At 44.0% G+C, this 23,678-nt stretch overlaps 1 protein-coding gene across 1 annotated transcript in view; it reads left to right on the top strand.

The window, feature by feature from the left end:
* LOC124620380 (acyloxyacyl hydrolase-like) overlaps window positions 1-23,678 on the top strand; it is a 77,755-nt gene that overhangs the window by 53,049 nt on the left and 1,028 nt on the right. The window lies entirely within an intron of this gene.

Here is a 23,678-nt window from a genome sequence, read left to right as displayed (position 1 = left end):
CGCTTAAAGTAGTAAATGAGTTTTGCTATTTGGGGAGCAAAATAACTGATGATGGTTGAAGTAGAGAGGATATAAAATGTAGGCTGGCAATGACAAGGAAAAGGTTTCTGAAGAAGAGAGATTTGTTAACATCGAGTATAGATTTAAGTGTCAGGAAGTCGTTTCTGAAAGTATTTGTATGGAGTGTAGCCATGTATGGAAGTGAAACATGGACAATAAGTAGTTTGGACAAGAAGAGAATAGAAGCTTTCGAAATGTGGTGCTACAGAAGAATGCTGAAGATTAGATGGGTAGATCACGTAACTAATGAGGAGGTATTGAATAAAATTGGGGACAAGAGGAATTTGTGGCACAACTTGACTGGAAGAAGGGATCGGTTGGTAGGACATCTTCTGAGGCATCAAGGGATCACCAATTTAGTATTGGAGGGCTGCGTGGAGGGTAAAAATCGTAGAGGGAGACCAAGAGATGAATACACTAAACAGATTCAGAAGGATGTAGGTTGCAGTAGGTACTGGGAGATGATGAAGCTTGCACAGGGTAGAGTAGCATGGAGAGCTGCATCAAACCTATCTCAGGACTGAAGACCACCACCACAACAACAACAACAACAACAACAACTACATATATGAAGCAGTTTTCATTTTAAGCAGAAAATTTTTAATAAGCAAAAATCAGCTGTCCTGAGGAAGAAAAACACAGTATTTTGTCATTATTTGGCCTCACACAAAAAACAAAATGCAATTCATAAAACAAAATTATATTTACTGCCTCCTAACTACTTTATCTGTTCGTATATACTTTTTCAAGCAAATAAATTCTGATGTTTTGTTTATATGATGATATTCCTGGTCTTCCAGTTTCCCAGCAGTGTCTAAACTTTACTGAACAACCTTCACAAAGAATGTCCATTCAGAATTGCTTCCACCAGTGAAACTGCTAACACTATATTCACACTTTTTGTAAGACTGGCACGTTCATCATGACTTTCACTGTTCAGTATTGAACTGAGTGACCTGAAATTGTGTTGACAATTCGTATAGCATGAATACACCATTCTGTAGTGTTATTCTACACTGTTTCATCGATGGACAATGTAAATATATCAACGAATGTGTCACCTCTTTAGGAACTATTGTGGAGACCAACAAAGTTAAGTGCTGGGAATGGCATGGCAGCTGAATTTCAGGAGAACTTTAACTCTGCAATATTAAGTCAAAGAGCATAAATAATAAATATGATGGAAAGTGGACTATTTTGAAAATGTGTGTACAGTGAACTACTACAAGTTAAAATTGCTTGAACAAGGCATCATTAGTGTGAGAAAGTTTTTGCTGATGAAATGAACAAGTTCTGAGCCACAGGAAGAGGAATACTATAGGCACAGGCGAAGGAACCATGTAAACACCCTGGGTCACACCTTCAAATCGGGATGACTGCTATCATGGACATATATCCATACAAGACCACATTTACAGCCTTAAGTTCTGGTTTCAACCCTAGGATGACAGACCCTGTCAGTGAGAACATGGGAAAGAGTGACACACATGCCTGAAATGGCAGGTCTCAGGAGGTGTTGATATTCTGCAAGGATACTAATTCTTTCCAAATTGAGTGGAGAAGCCGCTTTCCTTGTCTGAAGAAATGTTGACACTGCCATATGTCTGCAGGTAGTGGAACTCTATAACCCAAAATTCTCAGTTGTTGGGATGAAGGCATTGTCTTCCACATCCATACGAATTATAAAAATGTATGGAAGAATCACTGTGGGGGTAAGAATCATCCACCTATTAAACAGGTAGGAGGTGAAAAGGCAGTGTTGCTCCCAATGCGAGAATATCCATACTTCAGTTACCATTGTTTGAGAATGAGAGCACTTGGAGACTTGCAACAAACTATACACATAATTTCAAATCTTTACAACACTTTTTCTCGCTGCCAATCCCTACAAAATGCTGAAAGGAAAAATGTTTATTGCTTACTGCATTTTTTTCTGTTAATGCAGGAGAGCTGCCACATAAATCATGACATTTTAATTTACTACTTCTTTACTAGTAATGATATTTGTGACACACTTTGCAGACAGTACTCACACCACTGAATATGGAAAGTTCCATCATTGTACAGCACTTGTATATCTCTTTAACTGCCATAAACACAGAATACATGAAAAACTAGTGCATCATACAAAACATTTAAATTACTTTGTTGCTACTATATATTTGCAATACTTTTTGCACGCAGGTTGACACACACACAAACACACAAAATTCAAGCTTTCGCAACCAACGATTGCTTCATCAGGAAAGAGGGAAAGACGAAAGGATGTGGGTTTTAAGGGAGAGGGTAAGGAGTCATTCCAATCCCAGGAGCAGAAAGACTTACCTTAAAAAGACAGGTATACACTCGCGTGCGCGTGCACACACACACAAGCAGACATTTGTAAAGGCAAAGAGTTTGGGCAGAGATGTCAGTCGAGGCGGAAGTACAGAGGCAAAGATGTTGTTGAAAGATAGGTGATGTATGAGCGGCAGCAACTTGAAATTAGCTGAGGTTGAGGCCTGGCGGATAACGAGAAGAGAGGATATACTGAAGGGCAAGTTCCCATCTCCGGAGTTCTGACAGGTTGGTGTTAGTGGGAAGTATCCAGATAACCCGGACGGTGTAACACTGTGCCAAGATGTGCTGGCCGTGCACCAAGGCATGTTTAGCCACAGGGTGATCCTCATTACCAATAAACACTGTCTGCCTGTGTCCATTCATGCGAATGGACAGTTTGTTGCTGGTCATTCCCACATAGAAAGCTTCACAGTGTAGGCAGGTCAGTTGGTAAATCACGTGGGTGCTTTCACACGTGGCTCTGCCTTTGATCGTGTACACCTTCTGGGTTACAGGACTGGAGTAGGTGGTGGTGGGATGGTGCATGGGACAGGTTTTACACCAGGGGCGGTTACAAGGGTAGGAGCCAGAGGGTAGGGAAGGTGGTTTGGGGATTTCATAGGGATGAACTAAGAGGTTACGAAGGTTAGGTGGACGGCGGAAAGACACTCTTGGTGGAGTGGGGAGGATTTCATGAAGGATGGATCTCATTTCAGGGCAGGATTTGAGGAAGTCGTATCCCTGCTGGAGAGCCACATTCAGATTCTGATCCAGTCCCGGAAAGTATCATGTCACAAATGAGGCACTTTTGGGGTTCTTCTGTGGGAGGGTCTGGGTTTGAGGGGATGAGGAGGTGGCTCTGGTTATTTGCTTCTGTACCAGGTCAGGAGGGTATTTGCGGGATGCGAAAGCTGTTTTCAGGTTGTTGGTGTAATGGTTCAGGGATTCCAGACTGGAGCAGATTCGTTTGCCACGAGGACCTAGGCTGTAAGGAAGGGACCGTTTGATGTGGAATGGGTGGCAGCTGTCATAATGGAGGTACTGTTGCTTGTTGGTGGGTTTGATGTGGACGGACGTGTGAAGCTGGCCATTGGACAGATGGAGGTCAGTGTCAAGGAAAGTGGCATGGGATTTGGAGTAGGACCAGGTGAATCTGATGGAACCAAAGGAGTTGAGGTTGGAGAGGAAATTCTGGAGTTCTTCTTCACTGTGAGTCCAGATCATGAAGATGTTATCAATAAATCTGTACTAAACTTTGGGTTGGCAGGCCTGGGTAACCAAGAAGGCTTCCTCTAAGCGACCCATGAATAGGTTGGCGTATGAGGGGGCCATCCTGGTACCCATGGCTGTTCCATTTAATTGTTGGTATGTCTGGCCTTCGAAAGTGAAAAAGTTGTGGGTCAGGATGAAGCTGGCTAAGGTAATGAGGAAAGAGGTTTTAGGTAGGGTGGCAGGCGATCGACGTGAAAGGAAGTGCTCCATCGTAGCGAGGCCCTGGACGTGCGGAATATTTGTGTATAAGGAAATGGCATCAATGGTTACAAGGATGATTTCCGGGGGGTAACAGATTGGGTAAGGATTCCAGGCGTTCGAGAAAGTGGTTGGTGTGTTTGATGAAGGATGGGAGACTGCATGTAATGGGTTGAAGGTGTTGATCTACGTAGGCAGAGATACGTTCTGTGGGGGCTTGGTAACCAGCTACAATGGGGCGGCTGGGATGATTGGGTTTGTGAATTTTAGGAAGAAGGTAGAAGGTAGGGGTGCGGGGTGTCGGTGGGGTCAGGAGGTTGATGGAGTCAGGTGAAAGGTTTTGTAGGGGGGGCTAAGGTTCTGAGGATTCCTTGAAGCTCTGCCTGGACATCAGGAATGGGATTACCTTGGCAAACTTTGTATGTAGTGTTGTCTGAAAGCTGACACAGTCCTTCAGCCACATACTCAAGACAATCAAGTACCACGGTCGTGGAACCCTTGTCCGCCGGAAGAATGACAACGGATCGGTCAGCCTTCAGATCACGGATAGCCTGGGCTTCAGCAGTGGTGTTGTTGGGAGTAGGATTAAGGTTTTTTAAGAAGGATTGAGAGGCAAGGCTGGAAGTAGAAATTCTTGGAAGATTTGGAGAGGGTGATTTTGAGGAAGAGGAGGTGGGTCCCACTGTGACGGAGGATGGAACTGTTCTCAGGCAGGGTTCAATTTGGATAGTGTCTTGGGGAGTTTGAACATTAGTAGTAGGATTAGGATCATTTTTCTTTGTGGCAAAGTGATATTTCCAGCAGAGAGTACGAGTGTAGGACAGTAAATCTTTGACGAGGGATGTTTGGTTGAATCTGGGAGTGGGGCTGAAGGTGAGGCCTTTGGATAGGACAGAGGTTTCGGATTGGGGGAGAGGTTTGGAGGTACTGAATTAGGGTGTTGTGGTTCCAGATTGTGTTGATTGGAATTTTGAGGTTTTGGGGGGAGTGGAGCTGGAAGTGGGAGATTGTGTAGATGGGAGAGACTGGGTCTGTGTGCAATGAGAGGAGGTTGGGTTTGCTAGAAAGTTTGTGAAGGGTGAGTGAGTTGCCTTTCCAAAGGTGGGAAACCAGAAGATTTGACAGTTTTTTGAGGTGGAGGGTGGCATGCTGTTCTAATTTGCGGTTGGCCTGTAGGAGGATGCTTTGAACAGCCGGTGTGGATGTGGGAGAGGAAAGATTGAGGACTTTTATTAAGGTTCCATCAGATTCACCTGGTCCTACTCCAAATCCCATGCCACTTTCCTTGACACTGACCTCCATCTGTCCAATGGCCAGCTTCACACGTCCGTCCACATCAAACCCACCAACAAGCAACAGTACCTCCATTATGACAGCTGCCACCCATTCCACATCAAACGGTCCCTTCCTTACAGCCTAGGTCTTCATGGCAAACGAATCTGCTCCAGTCTGGAATGACTGAACCATTACACCTACAACCTGAAAACAGCTTTCGCATCCCGCAACTACCCTCCCGACCTGGTACAGAAGCAAACAACCAGAGCCATTTCCTCATCCCCTCAAACCCAGGACCTCCCACAGAAGAACCCCAAAAGTGCCCCTCTTGTGACAGGATACTTTCCGGGACTGGACCAGACTCTGAATGTGGCTCTCCAGCAGGGATACGACTTCCTCAAATCCTGCCCTGAAATGAGATCCATCCTTCATGAAATCCTCCCCACTCCACCAAGTGTGTCTTTCCGCCGTCCACCTAACCTTCGTAACCTCTTGGTTCATCCCTATGAAATCCCCAAACCTCATTCCCTACCCTGTGGCTCCTACCCTTATAACCACCCCCAGTGTAAAACCTGTCCCATGCACCATCCCACCACCACCTACTCCAGTCCTGTAACCCAGAAGGTGTACACGATCAAAGGCAGAGCCACATGTGAAAGCACCCACGTGATTTACCAACTGACCTACCTACACTGTGAAGCTTTCTATGTGGGAATGACCAGCAACAAACTGTCCATTCGCATGAATGGACACAGGCAGACAGTGTTTGTTGGTATTGAGGGTCATCCTGTGGCTAAACGTGCCTTGGTGCAATGCCAGCACATCTTGGCACAGTGTTACACCGTCCGGGTTATCTGGATACTTCCCACTAACACCAACCTGTCAGAACTCCGGAGATGGGAACTTGCCCTTCAGTATATCCTCTCTTCTCGTTGTCCACCAGGCCTCAACCTCCGCTAATTTCAAGTTGCCGCCGCTCATACCTCACCTGTCTTTCAACAACATCTTTGCCACTGTACTTCCGCCTCGACTGACATCTCTGACCAAACTCTTTGCCTTTACAAATGTCTGCTTGTGTCTGTGTATGTGCGGATGGGTGTGGGTGTGTGTGTGTGTGTGTGTGTGTGTGTGTGTGTGTGTGTGTCCCCTTTTTTCCCTCTAAGGTAAGTCTTTCCGCTCTCGGGATTGGAGTGACTCCTTACCCTCTCCATTAAAACCCACATCCTTTCGTCTTTCCCTCTCCTTCCCTCTTTCCTGATGAAGCAACCGTTGGTTGCGAAAGCTTGAATTTTGTGTGGATGTTTGTGTGTCTATCAACCTGCCAGCACTTTCGTTTGGTAAGTCACATCATCTTTGTTTTTAGATATATTTTTTCCACGTGGAATGTTTCACAGTTCAAGGGATATGACATTATAAACACTTGAGATTCGTGTCATTTTAATTTATTACATCTTTGTAAAATATGTTGTAGGCAGTAGGCACATACCACTGGATGTAACTGTGAATGATATCATTGTATAGGGTGTCTCAAAAGAAAGTTTACAATTTAAGAGCTCTCCGTGCATGCACAACGAATCAGAGGAGAGTGGGGATATGTTCATTGTTTGCGTGGCTTTTAGGAATTTAGTCTATACAGACTGTTTCTTAGGAGCAGACTGCACATTCTGTGTGAGAGAATTTTACAAAAACTGATTTGGCGACTATAGCACAGAGCAAATTTTGCAGTGATTGTGGATTTCATAATGTAAATGATGATCTAAGCATTCCTCTTATCTGGAAATGGATCAAAACGTTTGGTGAGACTGTTTCAACACTGATCAAATTGCAACTGCACCCTTTCAGAATCCAATTGGTGCAGGAATTAAAACCTCAGGATGCCAAACATAAGCTGTAGTTTTTTAATGAGGTGACTGAGTGCCCTTCATTTAAGAATGTCTTGTTTTCTGACGAGGCTCATTATCACCTGAATGGTCATGTCAATTAGCAAAACTGCTGCCACTACTGGAGGGGGGGAAATTAACAGAAGCATGATAAAGGCATTCATTTGCCGAAAGTTACTTTGACATCATCTCAAGGACAACTGACCTGTACTTTTTGAGATGAGAGTGGTCATGCAGTTACAGTGAGTTCAGAACATTATGTGATGATGTTAGATGACTTTTTGGTGCCTGAATTGCAAAACTTACCTACTTATAACCAAAGAACATGGTCAGGGTGTCCACGTGGACAAGAAAAAAAATTCCCGGATGAAATTACATATAAAGCGGGTGAAAATACATCCATGTTAAGCAACAGAATACTTTCTCTCGGAGCTGTAAAACCTATCAGTCCTTTGAATCGTAAAGGTCTTATACTGGTGGAGGACGTCCCAGCACTTTAGGATAAGAAATCCAGGAAAAACAATGTGTTTCGAAAGATGTTTGATGCAAGACAATATGCACAGTTTATTTTCGTATTGCAAAAGTATATACATAAATTACAGCACGGTAGCTTCCGAAGCTCAAAAATAGAGTGTGTTGAGCGATGCACTTTTGTCAGCCAGTCATAGCTCATGTCACGTGATCTCGCTAGCAAATGACAGCAGTTATTTAGAGCACGAGGCCTACAAGAAAGACAGGCCGCGGTGCGTACGTTACGAAGGTAGGCTAAGCTCGCTCAACTCAGCAAAGTGTGTTTGTACACTGGTCAACTCTTAACTAGATGTGTATGTACGAACGAGAATTGCATCGTCTATTGGAACCCACTATTATTGGTCCTACACTGATAGGAAGACCGTGGGCCTACTAAGAGGCTCTAATTTGGCAATTAAAATCGTGTCAAAATTATTGTCAGTTGGTTAGAGGCACCACACCTTCTATGAAAGGAGAACTGTTACGAAGAAGAGACTAAATGCTATAAATGAGCAGTTACACCATTTCTATCGAGAATTGATTTTAAATTTTGTTGTACGAACAGTAATCTGTAAGACTTCATAATAACGGATTCCAGTACAAGATGCAATTCTCATTAGTATGCACGCACCCAGTTGTGAGCTAACAGATTTAAAAATGCATTTTGCCCACTGAGTTACGGGAACGAGCGAGCTCAGGCCGTCCTTTGTGACATACGCGCCGTGGCCTGCCTTTCTCGTGGGCCTCGTTCAGAGCATAAGCCATGTTATGTAATCAACCACTAGCAGCATCATTGTTAAGCAGTGCGACCATACAAAGACGGAAGGTTAATGGGTTAAAGTACTGTAAGTACACTATATCTTCATGAAAAGCTGAACTTTCACATATAATATTGGGCATTAACAATGTTTTTGGCTTTTTCCAGAGGGCATGGTTAGGCAGGAACCTAAGAATGCTTTGGAAACTAAACTGCTGTATTTGATGTATTTCATACATCTACCTTCGTATTACGCAAACATGCAGTTCAAATGCCGATGCGAATCAAAGCTCTTTCCAAAACACGTTGTTTTTTGCTGGATTTTGTTTCCTAATGTGCTTGGAAGTATAAAACCCCTAAGCTTTCCATAAGCCATTTTCCAATAACACAATTTATTTAATTTTTATTTTGTGATCATGGCTGCAGCGATTTAGGAGAACCTTTACAAAGTGAAGTTTATACTTAGCTGTAGTCTGTGTCATGTTTTCTCGAAGAGTGATGCAACAACTTTTACATTGTTTTTATTCGAAACGCCAAATATACTGTACAACATTTAAACACCCACTGACATAAGGCTGCGAGCGCAACAGCAAGGTCTGGGGATCTTTGCGAGCATTCTGCGTTCTGCCTAAGTGGGACTGGAGTGGCAATGAAGGGTGGGACAGAATAGGAGCAGTCACCACGGCGTCAGCTGGTCAATGCAAAGCGACCCAGTGACTGGATGAAGTGGGAACAGACATCGCTGCGAGCTGAGGAGGCGAGGTGAGATGTCCAAGCCAGCAATTGATCACACGAAAGACGAGCCATCGCTTTCAGCAGCCGACATCATTACATTTTTTTTTTGTTTTGGTTTTAGGGTGCAAAACTGCTATGGTCATTAGTGCCCAGCCCGTGACTTAGGAAATAGTAAAAAACCGAAATTGAAAACCAGCAGCAATGGGAACAAGGTCATAGAATTGGAGAAACTAAAAGCAGAAGGAAGGCTTAAAAATACTACAGAAAGGGGTTGGTTGTCCCCAAAAAAAGCTTCAAATGACTGACGTCATTTCACTGGCACTAATAAACTGGAGAACGCGGTCGGCTGAGCGCGTGTCATCTGCTAAAATCGACGATAGATCAGGCGATAGCTGTAGACGGGAGCGTAACGGATTAAAATAGGGGCACTCAATTAAAAGGTGTCTTACCGTCCACAGCTGAGAGCAGTGGGGACAGAGTGGGGGAGGATCGCCGCTTAAAGGATGTCGATGGCTAAAAAGACAGTGCCCTATCCGGAGTCTAGTTAAAATTACCTCCTCCCGACGACGCGTTCGGGAGGAAGAGGTCCAAGCACAAGGAAGAGCTTTCACTTCCTGCAATTTATTATGGGGAAGTGTTGACCAATGCGCGTGCCATAAATGAACAACACGATGACATAAAACGTTCCTTAGATCGGCGAAAGGAATCGATGGAATAGCTGGCCGAAGAAGAGAGACTGCAGCCTTGGCTGCAATACGGCCGCCTCATTTCCACCGATACCAACGTGTCCCGGGAGCCAGAGGAACGCCACCGACACGCCCCCCAGGTGGAGCAAGCGCAGACAGTCCTGAATCCGGTGGACCAGAGGGTGCACAGGGTAAAGAGCTTGGAGACTGAGGAGAGAGCTGAGAGAATCTGAGCAGATTACGTACTGTATCCGCTGCTGGCGGCGGATGTAGTGGACAGCCTGGAGAACAGCGTAAAGCTCCGCAGTATAAACCGAACACTGGTCAGGAAGCCGAAAGTGATTTGGGGTGTCGCCAACAATATAGGCACTCCCTACACCTAACGATGTTTTCGAGCCGTCGGTGTAAATAAATGTGGCGTCCGTCATTTGTGCACATAGAGCAGCAAATGCCTGACTATAAACAAGTGTAGGGGTACCATCCTTGGGAAATCGACATAGGTCACAGAGCACGCAGATCCGGGGACGGAGCCAAGGCGGTGCTGTACCTCAAGTTGTCAAGAAGGTTTTAGGAAAGTGGAAGGAAAGAGAATGGAGCAGTTGACAGAAGCGGACTCCCGGGGGTAGTAGGGAGGAGGAGCGGCCTGCATACCCTACATCAAAGGAGGCGTCGAAAAAAAGGTCATGAGCTGGATTAGCAGGCATGGAAGACAGATGGCTAGCATAACGACTCAGAAGGACTGCTCACCGATTGGACAGCGGAGGTTCAGCAGTCTCAGCATAAAGGCTTTCCACAGGGCTAGTGTAAAAAGCTCCAGACACTAAACGTAATCCACGGTGGTGGATAGAGTTGAGATGCCGAAGAATAGACGGCCGAGCAGAGGAGTAGACTATGCTTCCATAATCCAATTTCGAGCACACTAAGGCGCGATAGAGGCGGAGAAGGACCACTCGGTCCGCTCCCCAGGAGGTACCATTCAGGACACGGAGGGTGTTAAGGGATCACAGACAGCGAGCCGAAAGATAGGAAACGTGGGAGGACCAGCACAGTTTTCTGTCAAACATAAGACCCAAGAATTTAGCGACGTCTGAAAACGGAAGGTTGACAGGACCTAGATGTAAGGAGGGCGGAAGAAACTCCTTACGTTGCCAAAAATTAACACAAACGGTCTTACTGGGAGAGAAACGGAAGCCGGTTTCGATGCTCCAAGAGTGGAGGCGATCGAGACATCCTTGAAGACGTCGTTCAAGAAGGCTGGTCCGTTGAGAGCTGTAGTAGATCGCAAAATCGTCCACAAAGAGAGAGCCCGAGACATCAGGAAGGAGACAATCCATAATTGGATTGATGGCAATGGCAAACAGTACAACACTCAGCACGGAGCCCTGGGGTACACCGTTTTCTTGGGAGAAAGTACGGGAGAGAGTAGTGTTCACCCGCACCCTAAATGTGCGCTCTGCCATAAATTCGCGAAGAAAAAGGGGTAGCCGACCTCGAAAGCCCCAAGAGAACAGTGTGCGGAGGATGCCTGTCCTCCAACAAGTATCGTATGCTCTCTCCAGATCAAAAAATATTGCTACTTTTTGGCGTTTCCGGAGAAAATTGTTCATGATATAAGTGGAGAGAGCAACAAGATGGTCAACTGCAGAACGATGCTTTCGGAATCCGCATTAGGCAGGTGTTAAAAGACTGCGGGATTCCAGCCACCACGCTAGACGGTAATTCACCATACGCTCCAAAACCTTACAGACACTACTCGTGAGAGAAATGGGGCGATAGCTAGAGGGGAGATGTTTGTCCTTTCCAGGTTTCGGAACAGGAACGACGATAGCTTCCCGCCATCATCTGGGAAAAGTACTGTCGGTCCAAATTCGATTATAAACGTGAAGGAGGTAACGCAAACTATGGGTTGATAAATGCAGCAACATTTGGACGTGGATACCATCCGGTCCGGGGGCGGAGGAGCAAGAAGAAGAGAGTGCATGTTGGAGTTCCCACATGGAGAAAACAGTATTATAGCTTTTGCGATTTTGAGAGGAGAAAGCAAGAGGTCTCACTTCCGCTGCACGTTTCTTCGGGAGAAACGCTGGCGGGTAATTGGAAGAGCTCGAAATCTCAGCAAAGTGCTGACCCAACGAGTTAGAAATTGCAATGGGGTCCACGAATGTATCATGCGCGACAGTGAGCCCAGAGACCGGGGAGAAACTAGGCGCGCCTGAGAACCGTCGAAGTCGACTCCAAACTTCCGAGGAGGGAGTGAAGGTGTTAAATGAGCTAATAAAGAATTTCCAGCTTGCCTTCTTGCTATCGCGGATGACGCGACGGCATCGCGCACGGAACTGCTTATAGTGGATACAGTTGGCCAAAGTTGGATGGTGGCGGAAAATGCGAAGAGTACGTCGCCGCTCACGTATTGCGTCACGGCATGCCTCGTTCCACCAAGGAACTGGGGGGCGCCGGGGCAATTCGGAGGTGCGTGGTATTGAATGTTCCGCAGCTGTAAGAATAACATCGGTAATATGGGTGACCTCATCGTCGACGCTGGGAAAGTGACGGTCATTGAATTTCGCTAGAGACGAAAAAAGTGTCCAATCAGCTTGGGCAAACTTCCAGCGTCGCGGCCGCATGTATGGCAGTTGAGGCTGCAGTCTAAGGACACATGGAAAGTGGTCACTCGAGTGTGTATCATCAAGGGCGAACCATTCGAAGCGCCGAGCTAGCAGAACAGTACCGACCGCAAGGTCCAAATGAGATAAATTTGTCGTGGAGGCAGATAAAAATGTAGGGACCCCAGTGTTGAGGCAAACTAGATCCGCTTGGTGGAAGACGTCTAGCAATAGTGAGCCACGTGGACAAGGATGTGGAGATCCCCAAAGCGGGTGGTGGGCATTGAAGTCCCCAGCCAGCAAATAGGGGGGTGGAAGCTGACCAAGAAGATGAAGGAGATCAGCTCGTGCCATTGGCGTGGACGATGGAATGTATACAGTACAAAGAGAGAACGTGTATCCGGAAAGGGAAAGACGGACGGCAACAGCTTGGAAGGAAGTGTTTAAATGGATTGGGTAATAATGGAGAGTTTCGTGGAGAAGAATCATGAGTCCTCCATGTGCTGGAGTGCCTTCAACCGAGGGGAGATCATATCGGACGGACTGAAAATGAGGGAGAACATGGGGACGCAGCTTTGTTTCCTGAAGACAGAAGATGACCGGCGAGTAGGATCGTAAGAGGATCGACAATTCATACCTATTGGCTCGAATGCCGTGGATATTCCAGTGGATAATGGACATAAGGTGAACAAAAAATGAAGGAATGTGATCAAAGTTGCTGTCAACTCAAAGACTGCTCAGAGCTTGTGACCGACAGCATGGAATGGCATTCAGCTGAAGGCAGAAGATCCTGATCCATAGGTTGGTCAGGAGCAGCTCCTGCCACCAGCGATCGGCCGGTTGACCGGCCACCAGCAGTGCGCCTCGGCGACACAGAAGACGGCCGAGGGCGATTTCCGCCAGGTGGTGCTGTAGATGGGACACGCCTTGGCGGAGAAGGAGAGGAACTGGGTTTCTTTGTAGCCTTCTTGGAAGTATGATGTTTAGATGAAAGAGGAACCGATGGTTGGGAAGTTGCGGTACGTAAAAACTCTTCACGAGTATGCTCTCTTTTCGAAGTTTTGGTGTCTGACTTTTGGGCTCGAGATTTAGCAGAACCCGACGAAGGGTGAGCCATAGAGTGGGCAGGCAAAAGTGGTGAGGTTGAACGGGCGATCTTTGCGCTGGCTGATCTGACGACCGTGGCACTAAAGATGAGGTCGCAAGTCTGCGTGGCCGCCTCCTTTGTTGGCCGAGGAGAAGCAAGGACAGTGCTGTATTTTCCTGTCTGAGGCACGGTGGGCTGTCGACCGGCGAATAATTTTCGAGCAGCAAAGGTCGACACCTTTTCCGTCACTCTTATTTCCTGGATGAGCTTTTCGTCCTTAAAAACGGGGCAATCTCGAGAGGAAGCAGCGTGGTCACCCATACAGTTGATGCAGCGAGGGGATGGAGGTGGACAAGCACCCAAACGTAACACATTTGGCCGGATTGGAACAGGACAGGCTGGTGTGATTGAACCACTGACATCGATAGCAACGCGTAGGGTTTGGGACGTAAGGGCAAATGGAAATTATCTCATAGCCTGCTTTGATTTTCGATGGGAGTTGAACTTTGTCAAATGTCAAGAAGACAGTGCGGGTTGGAATGATGTTCATGTCAACCCTTTTCATAACTCTATGAACAGCCGTTACGCCCTGGTCAGACAGGTAGTGCTGAATTTCTTCGTCAGACAATCCATCGAGGGAGCGTGTATAAACGACTCCACGCGAGGAAATTAAGGTACGGTGCGGTTCCACCCGGACAGAGAAGGTGTGGAGCAGAGAAGTACGCAGCAATTTTTGTGCCTGGAGGGCACTGTTTGTTTCTAACAGGGTGCCATTCCGTAATCTGGAACAAGACTTTACAGGACCTGCAATTGCGTCGACACCTTTCTGAATAATGAAAGGGTTGACCGTGGAGAAGTCGTGACCTTCGTCAGACCGAGAAACAACAAGGAACTGTGGCAACGACGGAAGAACTGTCTGTGGCTGAGACTCTGTGAACTTACGTTTCTGAGCAGACATAGTGGAAGGTGAGGAAACCATTGCGGAAGAATCCCCCATGATTACCGGCGTCTCCGATGGCGCGCTCCTCCCTTGTGGGGCCCTCACTGAGGGCACTCCTGCCTTAGGTGATTGTTCACACCTCAGGTCACACCTCCCGACAAACGGACGGAGGGACCAATCGTCGGCACTTTCGGAAGGTATCAGCTCAGGTAATCACCCCTCCCTGGGCCTGGCCGTTACCAGGAGGTACGTACGTGTCCTACCTGTCTACCCGGGGCGGGGAATTACGCGTTATCCCGTCACCGGCTACGCATGGAAGTGCATGGGTCGGCCTTCAGACACGCACAGGGAGGAAAAAAGAGAAAGGAAAAGGAAAGAAGAGGGGTCTCAAACGCCGCAGCGGAGAAAAGGGCAAAGAGAAGAGGAAAGGAAAAGAGAAGGACAGAGGAAGGACGAAGACTTGCAAGTGTAGAAAGCAAGGAATTTGTAACAGTTTCGAGCGTCCGTCTCCGGACGTAGGCACAAACCATACTCCCAGAGGGGGAGAAAGGGAAGGAAAGAGTCAGAGGTGGGGGAGGGGGGGGGCGAAGATGGGGGACGGGGAAGGATGCGGAAAGGGAAGGTATGCAGCCCGGAAAGGAAGGAAGGCCACATTAGCTCGGGGTCCTGTGCTCGCTATGCACGTATCCACAAAAGAGTTGTGGATCCCCTGGGGGGGACATCATTACATGCCTGCTCAAAATCCCAATACCGTGAAACGCCATAATAATACAGCCACTGTTAACTGGGTATATGTAAAGAGGGGAGGAAGAGGAAGGGAAAAAAAAAAAAAAAAAAAAAAAAAAAAAAAAAAAAAAAAACAAACCTTCGAGACAGTATTACAGGAAAATACTAGCTGGCAGATAAGTGGTAAACAAAAACATTATGTAAGTTGGTCAATAATTAAAGAAGAAAAGTCTGGAGCAAGAGTCTTGAAATATGAGTTTATTGAGCCAGCAGCATGTTCTTCAGATGATCATGGACTACCATGTAGCTAGCACGTTTTGGGTTGTTTCTGTGCTCTATCTTTGCAACGGACATTCACAGATACAGAAGCAGTTACTAGAGCGCACTCGGCAACAACTAAGTTCTCCAGCCATCGGATCACGCAAAAATTTAGGGGCAACCGTTCCGATTCCGTGGTCCAAATATACAGAGCTACTCTGGAATGCAAATCCTTAAATAGGTTTTACAAGGCATGTACAAACTGAATTATCATCCAGAGTGTTTCCTTTACTGTGAACTTGATTAGCAGAAAAATATGGAGAGGGGGCTTTGCAAGTACGTCAAAGAACAGCAAGAAAACATAATGTGAAGACAACAATAACAGCTGAACAGCATTTATTACATTTCTAGGTACAGAGGGATACATAAAAAGCGACGTTATCAATATACTGGATGTCAATTAAAACCTATTTGAAATTTAAGTGGGTAAATCATTCCTCTACAGGTAAATCAACATGTACGCTGGTACACAATGTGGGCATTAAATTAAAATTGGTATATGTACAACAGAATGTCTACCAAGTCCTAAAGCACTTCAGAAATTTTATGTACAGTAGAGCGCCTCAGCTGTAAAGTAACTGGGAGGCCAAGCCGTTCGTAACCGGCAGACATCATAACTTAGAAATCGTGGATGGGAGATGAGACCAAATAACCAATAGCAGCCGAGAGAGAGAGAGAGAGAGAGAGAGAGAGAGAGAGAGAGAGAGAGAGAGACCTATGGTAAGGAATAAGCTAGAACGAAAAGGTGACGAAGCCTTCAGAACTTTGGTCGATAAGTGCGGTGGCCTTAATATCTTTCGTCTTTATAATGGAGGTGAAATTAGCTAGAAACTTGCAACAGATTACTGGAGTAAGACTGGTTGACAAGTCTTGTCATTCATAGTTTCTTAAAGGGTCAACAAACTCAGCACTACTAATAATATCATAATTAACGCTGATTGTTGCTTGGCAGAGGCAGTGTTGTCAAACGTGCCTTGCTCGCTTTTCAAATCACACAATCTGTCAGTAGTCAGTGTGCTCGGCTCAACTATTGAATTCAGTTCTTCGCACATGCGGGGCAAAGTTTTATAAACTGACAAGATAGGTAACACTCATTGTGTCATATTTCATTATGCTTAATAATGAGGCGCAGCCTTATTTACCTCCATCGTTCCTCTTTCTCCAATACAGGTTGCCCACCAACAATCACTGCAACTATGCCATGTCGATTGGTTTTCAAGATAGCTGGCTTTCAGATCCAGCATTCAAGGACTGCTTGGTGAAAGTACCCACCAGCCTTTATAGTACTAAATGTGGATTATGTCCAGGGACCCTCATTAATATCCGTACTATGGGAAGATCGGCTCTTACAAGTCACATGACAAAATCCAAGAAGCACGTCGTGAAAGCAGCTGCCATGAGAAGCACAGCAAGTTTGTACGTCTACACCTGACCGGCGGTGACCACTTCAACCCAGCAGACAGATTCTACTTCCACTACCACATCTGCAGACACTGGTGTTTGGAGTGCATCGTTTCACACAAGTCACTGCGTAGTTCTGCGAACGACATGTTACTTTTCCCTGCAATGCTCCCAGACAGTGAAGTGCAATATGGACTAGCTCCCTTCTTTGAGTCGGAAATTAAAGCTGATCTCGTAAACGCATCACAGATTGTTGTTTGTTTTGACGAATCCTTGAACAAGGTGTGCAAAAGAATCCAAATGGACATTTTAGTGGGTTATTGGGACATTAAAAAAAATCTAGTGTGCACCTGTTACTACGCATCGGCTTTTCTAGGTAGTTCGACGGCAGCTAAGCTACTCGAGTCCTTCAAGAAAAAAATTCCCGGCGAAGCAATGAAAAAACTTTTACAAGTATCGATCGACGGTCCTAATGTCAACTTCGCGTTCTTAAGGGAACTTAAAAATTTTTTTGAAGAAATTGTTTGAGTAGACACCGTTTTATTGGAAATTGGAACGTGTAGGCTTCACGTTGTTCACGGCGCCTTCAAGTCCACAATTCAGGAAACCCAGTGGATGATAATTCAGTTTTTACGTGCTTTGTACAATCTTTTTAAGGATGTCCGTGCCAGAAGAGCTCTGTATATTTCGACAACAGAATCGGAACTCTTTCCCTTAAAAGTTTTGCACGATCCGATGGCTGAAGAATGTGGAAGTTGCTGAGCGAGCTCTAGTAATGCTTCCGTTTCTACGAGTATTTGTTGCTAAGCTGGAAGAAAGAAACAAACCAAAATGTGCTAGCTACAGAGTAGTGGAGGATCACCTCAAGGACAAGCTACTCGGTCCGAAAATTGCCTTTTTCAAGACTCTTGCTGGAGACTTGACACCTTTCCTAAAGGATTTCCAATCCGACTGGCCACTAGCACCGTTCCCCCACTCTGCTTTGACAGAGATAATGGAGACAATGATGACATGATTTGTCTAGCCGACAAAGATCTCGCCATCAGTTAATTTGGACAAAGAATCCAATCTTTTGGGTGTGAACCACATCAAGATTGGGTTCACCGTCAAGAATGAGTTCAGAAAGTGCAGGTTTCTCGCTGCCCGTGAAATCAGTAAGTTCTGGAACGAATGCAGAAGAGGAATGATCAAGCTCGTGTCAAAGTTGATGGAGAAATCTCCCCTACACCTTAGGTTGACAAAAGCTGTAAGCTGCTTTGATCCCACAATAGCGTGCAGGGATTCTGGTTCCAAACGATTTCATTCCTTTCTACAGATTTTGGTAGAGAGCAATTAGATAGATGATGGATGTGCCGATAAAGCAGAAGTGCAATACGCTTGTGTTGTAAAGAAGAACTGCAAAGTAAAATTCGAAACATTCAACAAAAAGGAGCACCGGCTGGATAAGTTCTGGATGAAATGTCTCAAGAACCAGTATGCAATGTGCCACGAGCTGCAGAAGGCAAGGGAAATCGCGCTCACTTTGTTGCACAGTCAAGCAGCTGCGGAGCGAGGATTCTCGGTGAACAAAGAGTACCTCTTCGAGAATAGGAGGGAACAATCTGTAGTGAGCAGAAGACTGGTGTACGACGCAGTCAAGACACACGGCGGAGTCCATGGAGTGCTTATGACAAAGTTCCTTATACACTCTGTAAGAAACTCACGAGATCGATATGCGGAAGACCACAAAAATCGAAACGACGGGTCATCCAGAAAAATGGATCATCTGACTGAAAGGAAGATTGTTGATGCAGAAATAAAACAGCTTAAAGAGAATAAGGCAAAACTTGAGGGGACTATTCAAAACGCTCAAATAGAGCGAGAATCTATTACAGAATGAATCAATGCTCTCGCACACAGCTCCAAGTGAGTTATTCTCCAAAGTCAATTCCTAAATTACAGTATTTATTGTTAAACATGGTACTTCCTTCTAAATTATTTTTTGTATTGTCTAATAATAATTAAAATGTTTAATAAAATGTTTTTAAAACAAATGAATATGATAGCGTTATTTATTTTAAACTGCTGACTCCCAATATGTTTAAATATACATTTCATACAATAACTATCGTGATTCAAAAATATTTGAAAAATAAATCTAATTTAAGAAATTAAGTATGGAAATAAAGACCAGATGTAAAATTTAGCAACACGAAAATCCGAAAAGAAAAGACTGTAAAAATGCACAATATTTTACGGAAAAAATATCTCATTACTTTCTTTCGTTTTAGAATAATAAAAGGTCTTTAACATCAATTAAATTGCAAGCTTTTTTATTTAAATAAAAATAATAAAATCAGGAAAATTGAGGAATGGAAGAAGTAAAAGACATACTTGTCCTTACTGGAAGCAAATTTTAGAGTAGTAGCTGCACTTAGTCTAGTTTTAGAGCAAAAACCTGTGTTAATTTCTTACGAGAGCAAGGTACGGATGTCCCGCTACCTGTCGCTGCTTGACTGATGCTGCCTTCTGTTGTCCATTTATAGGATTAGTTGGAGCTGTTCAGAGACGAAGAGACATTTCACCGGCAAAGAATCGAACTGGTATTGCTCTTCATGCCAGAACACTTCGTCTTTTCTATACTATAGAAAAGTCGAAGTGTTCTGGCATGAAGAGACTTGTGACATTGCTCAGTAACACATTATGCACTTTTTTGAAGGTCAATTATACTTTTTGCCATTGATTGCAAAATTTTTTATCTATGAAAGAACAACATTAAATATGAAAACTAACTTGAAGCTTGGTCTTTTGTTTAGCGTGTGTTACTCGTTAGGTCATATCATATACAAATGTGCCGGTAAAATTTTAAATAGTGGCATAAATGACTTATCTTCTGGGCCCGAAATTTTTCAAATGGCTGATCCTCAAAGTGTTACGTTTTGAATGAGAGTTATGACGCCCTGTGATTTAAGAAATTCACTGCACAGTCTCACACATAACATAAATCATCTTGCGTGGAAATTTACTTTGAAACTAACACTTCTCAAGCCACTATCCGCAATTTTTTCCAGTGACTTGTCAGAAGTGTAAACAATTGTGACGTCACGCACATCGAATGCACGTTAGTTGTTACGGACGTACTGCATAATCTTTGACCTACAGCCTTCGACACTTTTCGGTGTCGGCAAACTGGTCTGTGCATTGTGTAAATTACCCATTTTCTATGCAACTAAACTTTTATTTTGGTGTTATTCTCTGATTTATGGTTCATTGCTGCAGTATTATTCAGGAGTAGTGGGCTAAAGTTCTTTGTCAGCGTATCAGATCTTACACATCAAACCTACAAAAATTTAACTGAAATCTAAAACAATGAAAAATCTCGGAATTCTAAAAAAATCCCGGGTTTTTCCCGGATCTCCCGGGCTGTATACACCTTGATGGTTCAGCAAGACGGAGACATAGCAAACACATCCAAAAGTTTACGCTCCAAGTTAGTGAAATTTTCCCTGCAAATTTTTTTTTTTTCTTATGGGGTTATGTCAAATCTAAAGTGTGTGTCAATAATCAGACTTTTCTGTAGCAACTGAAAGAAAATATCCATAGCAAAGTGGCAGCCATCCCAGTGTCTACATACTGAGCCGTAATGTAAAATTTTGTTCGTCGTTTAAATGGGGGCCATAGGCATGCTGGATTACATTTAAGTACAATCCTAAACTGTATATTTCAATAATAAAGTTTTTGTGAATAGACTTCAACCTCTATTATATTTTGACACATCATGTGTCAACTTTAACTGCAGGGCAAAAGTTACAAGACATGCTTATGAAACGTGTGTCCAAACATATGCGAAATATATTTGGCATGTGCTGCATGTGTGAGCAAAGGTACTGAAATGATAGTCAAATTTTAGCACACATGCCAGTTATGATCTGGGAATAAATACTTTTGGACACGAATTACCAGCCTCCTATTGGGGTGAGTGATGATGTGGACAGGCAGGAGATGGGGAGTGGTGGATAAAGAAAGAGGGGTGAGGGAGAGGAAGAGGGGGTACAGAGGTGGATAAATAGAGAGGTAATGGGTAGAGAGATGGGGGAGGAGGCGGTGAAAAAGAGAAGGGGGCCAAAGCAGGATATGGACTAACAGGAGACTGGAGTAAATACCTAGGCAATGCTGGGTTTCTCAGCTAGTTCCAATATGTAGACCAAATGGCTATATAATCTCTTGGATGTGAGCTTCCTTCTAAGAAACTCACTATCATAGGTAGAAGAGCTATTTTTTTTCTTTTATTGATTAGACTTACCGCATTTACTCGAATCTAAGCCGCACCTGAAAAATGAGACTCGAAATTCAAGGGGAGAGAAAAGTTTTAGGCCGCACCTCCAAATCGAAACAAAGTTGGTCCATTGTCATATGAGGCAATTCAGGTTGAATTAATGACGATACAGCTATAGTAGTTTGGTTCGAGTCGTAAGCTTAGCAGTTAAGCTTTACCACGTAGCCATTGCTATGCGTCAGGCGCTCCGTCCGTTTTTATATGGGTGCCCTTCCTGTTTCACATGCTTAGTCTGGTTTGAATTGATTGCTTATTTTTCTTTGATCTGATAAGTGCCGTTCTCTTTGTTATAGGTGTTTACGTCACTCTAAGCTGAAAATGCATTACTGTACTGTGTCATGCATTGTTTGCCTCATTCTGATAATGAGTGTTTACGGCCTGTCGCCGCTCGCGGCATGGCTTGCTTTCGTGCAAGCTACCGCCGCTTACAATTAAAAAAAAAAAAGGGGGGGAGGAGGAATCGTCTCATTAGCGAAACAGTGGCAAGAGACTATTTGTTGTTACTTACACTGCTGCTTTCTTTGATTATGGTCAACAAGAACCAAAAATAGACTGCGTATGACAGAAGATGTTCCGAACGAGAGTTTAGCAAAAATTTTTCTCTGTTTGAAAATCTTTGCAGATGCCTTTTTAGTACATTACATTCTGCACAGAAATTAGAGTCATCCTAGATTTAAAAATCTATTCAATTGCCGTTTCATTTCTGACTATCACCATTAGGCATAAGAATAATACGAATATAAACATGACATGATATGTATATTCTTCCGCGTTTGCTGTTTTCTCACTCTAGTTTCGTAGTTTATTATGCAGACAGGATTTAATTGAGATAGCAGCAAACACGAAATAATACATGGCAAAATGTTTATATTCGTATTATTCTTATGGTGAAGAGTTAGGAAAAACTTCAGAAAGTAGAGTTGGCCATATTGGCAAACATCCCAAACAGTCTTGCCAGTCGGATTTTCGTAGCACATTGAAATGCTGCTACATTTGAAGATGAACAATACGGAATTTGTATTTACTTCGTTGGATAATGTAGGAAAATGCAGTTGTCGAAACTCGGGGCGGAGAAAAAAAGCTTGTCTTCCACCTTTTTTTTTAATTCATGTAATGACGCAGAGGTTTTGGCGTCAGTATTTATCTTTGTGCCTGCAAAGCAAGCCTGTGTAGCGCTACATTTTTTCGACGGCAGAAGTTAGTTGTGGCGGCACCTACCAACATTTTTCAGAACTTCTGCTTACTTTGCACTCTATTCTAAGCTACAGGCAGTTTTTTGGATTACAAAAACAAAAAAAGTGTGGCATACATTCGAGTAAATATGGTATTTGGAAGTTTCTTATTCTTTCCAATAATATAAATGTGATGTATGACATTTAGTAAATATGAGTTAACATGTTTTCATTTTTAATGAAATACTGAAAAATAAGCTGTCAAAAGGTAACACAAAACTGGCCACAAAGTGAAGTGATTTTTTCCCTGCACAATAATAGTAACATTAAAATCATGAGTTAACACTTTAACAAAAACCCATTGACAGAACACAAACTGATGCAAATTTTACTTCACAGTTTGTAAAACTATGCTCTTTTCTGTAAGTAGCACTACTCTCCACTGCAGATATATAGTGTGCCCAAACAGTAATGGTGTAGTTTTAAATGGTCACAGAAAAGCAATGAAAGTACGTGAAACAAGATGGAAATGAAAGGGAAACTCTCCAAGTGTGCATACCTGTTCAATGCAGTTCAGTGTGTCTTCCATTTTTCTCCCTACACACCACTAAATGATATTGTAGTTTGTCCCACACAAATGTAACGGTATCTTGTGTAAAAACTTGTTACTTCAAATAACTCCAACAGTTTAAGTGTAGTGGTGTTAGGTCTGGGAATCTTACTGTCCATGACTTGAAATCACTCGTTTCTGTCCACTGCTGGGAAAATTTTGTATCCAGAAACCTGTGAACATTGTCCCCATAGTGTGGAGGAGTGCTGGCTTGTTGAAGGGTGACACCTTTTGCAAATTATGGCAGTGCATAGAATTGCAACATGTCAAGGGGATAGTTTGACATCACAGTCTTCCCCACAAAAAGTGGGGTTATAATTGTATCATGGCACATCACAGGTTCACCTTAGGAGTGTTACATCAAGCTCATCTTTTGACAGTGATGAACAAAATCTTCTTCATAAATATTTTAGTTGATCTCGTGAAGCATATCTGTAACAAACTCAAATCACTTGGACACATGCACACAGGGTTTTTGGGGCTCCTTAGTTAGCTATTCCGTATAGCTTCTACAGACTTGGCACTTACCCCATCAGAATGTGTTTTGTCGAACAAATTGCTTATCTCAACAATTAACATTACTTCTATGTGGTGGCTCTTCATGGTACACACAACAATATTTATGTTTAAAGTTGGTCATGGATTCTAACTTAGCAAGCCACAGAACACACTGAACTTTCCTCCGTACCATCCACATCTTGACTGACATGGTAGTATCTCCTGATCTGCTGCCAAGGTTCATTGTGTTGCGTCATCACGTGTGTGCACACGCCATTGATCACCATATTACAGAAACTCTTTGTAATACCATCCA

Source organism: Schistocerca americana, chromosome 6 (assembly GCF_021461395.2).
Source record: "Schistocerca americana isolate TAMUIC-IGC-003095 chromosome 6, iqSchAmer2.1, whole genome shotgun sequence".
Taxonomy (NCBI): Eukaryota; Metazoa; Arthropoda; class Insecta; order Orthoptera; family Acrididae; genus Schistocerca; species Schistocerca americana.
The sequence above is the reverse complement of the archived record's forward strand: the minus strand, read 5'-3'. Positions and strand labels throughout refer to the sequence as shown.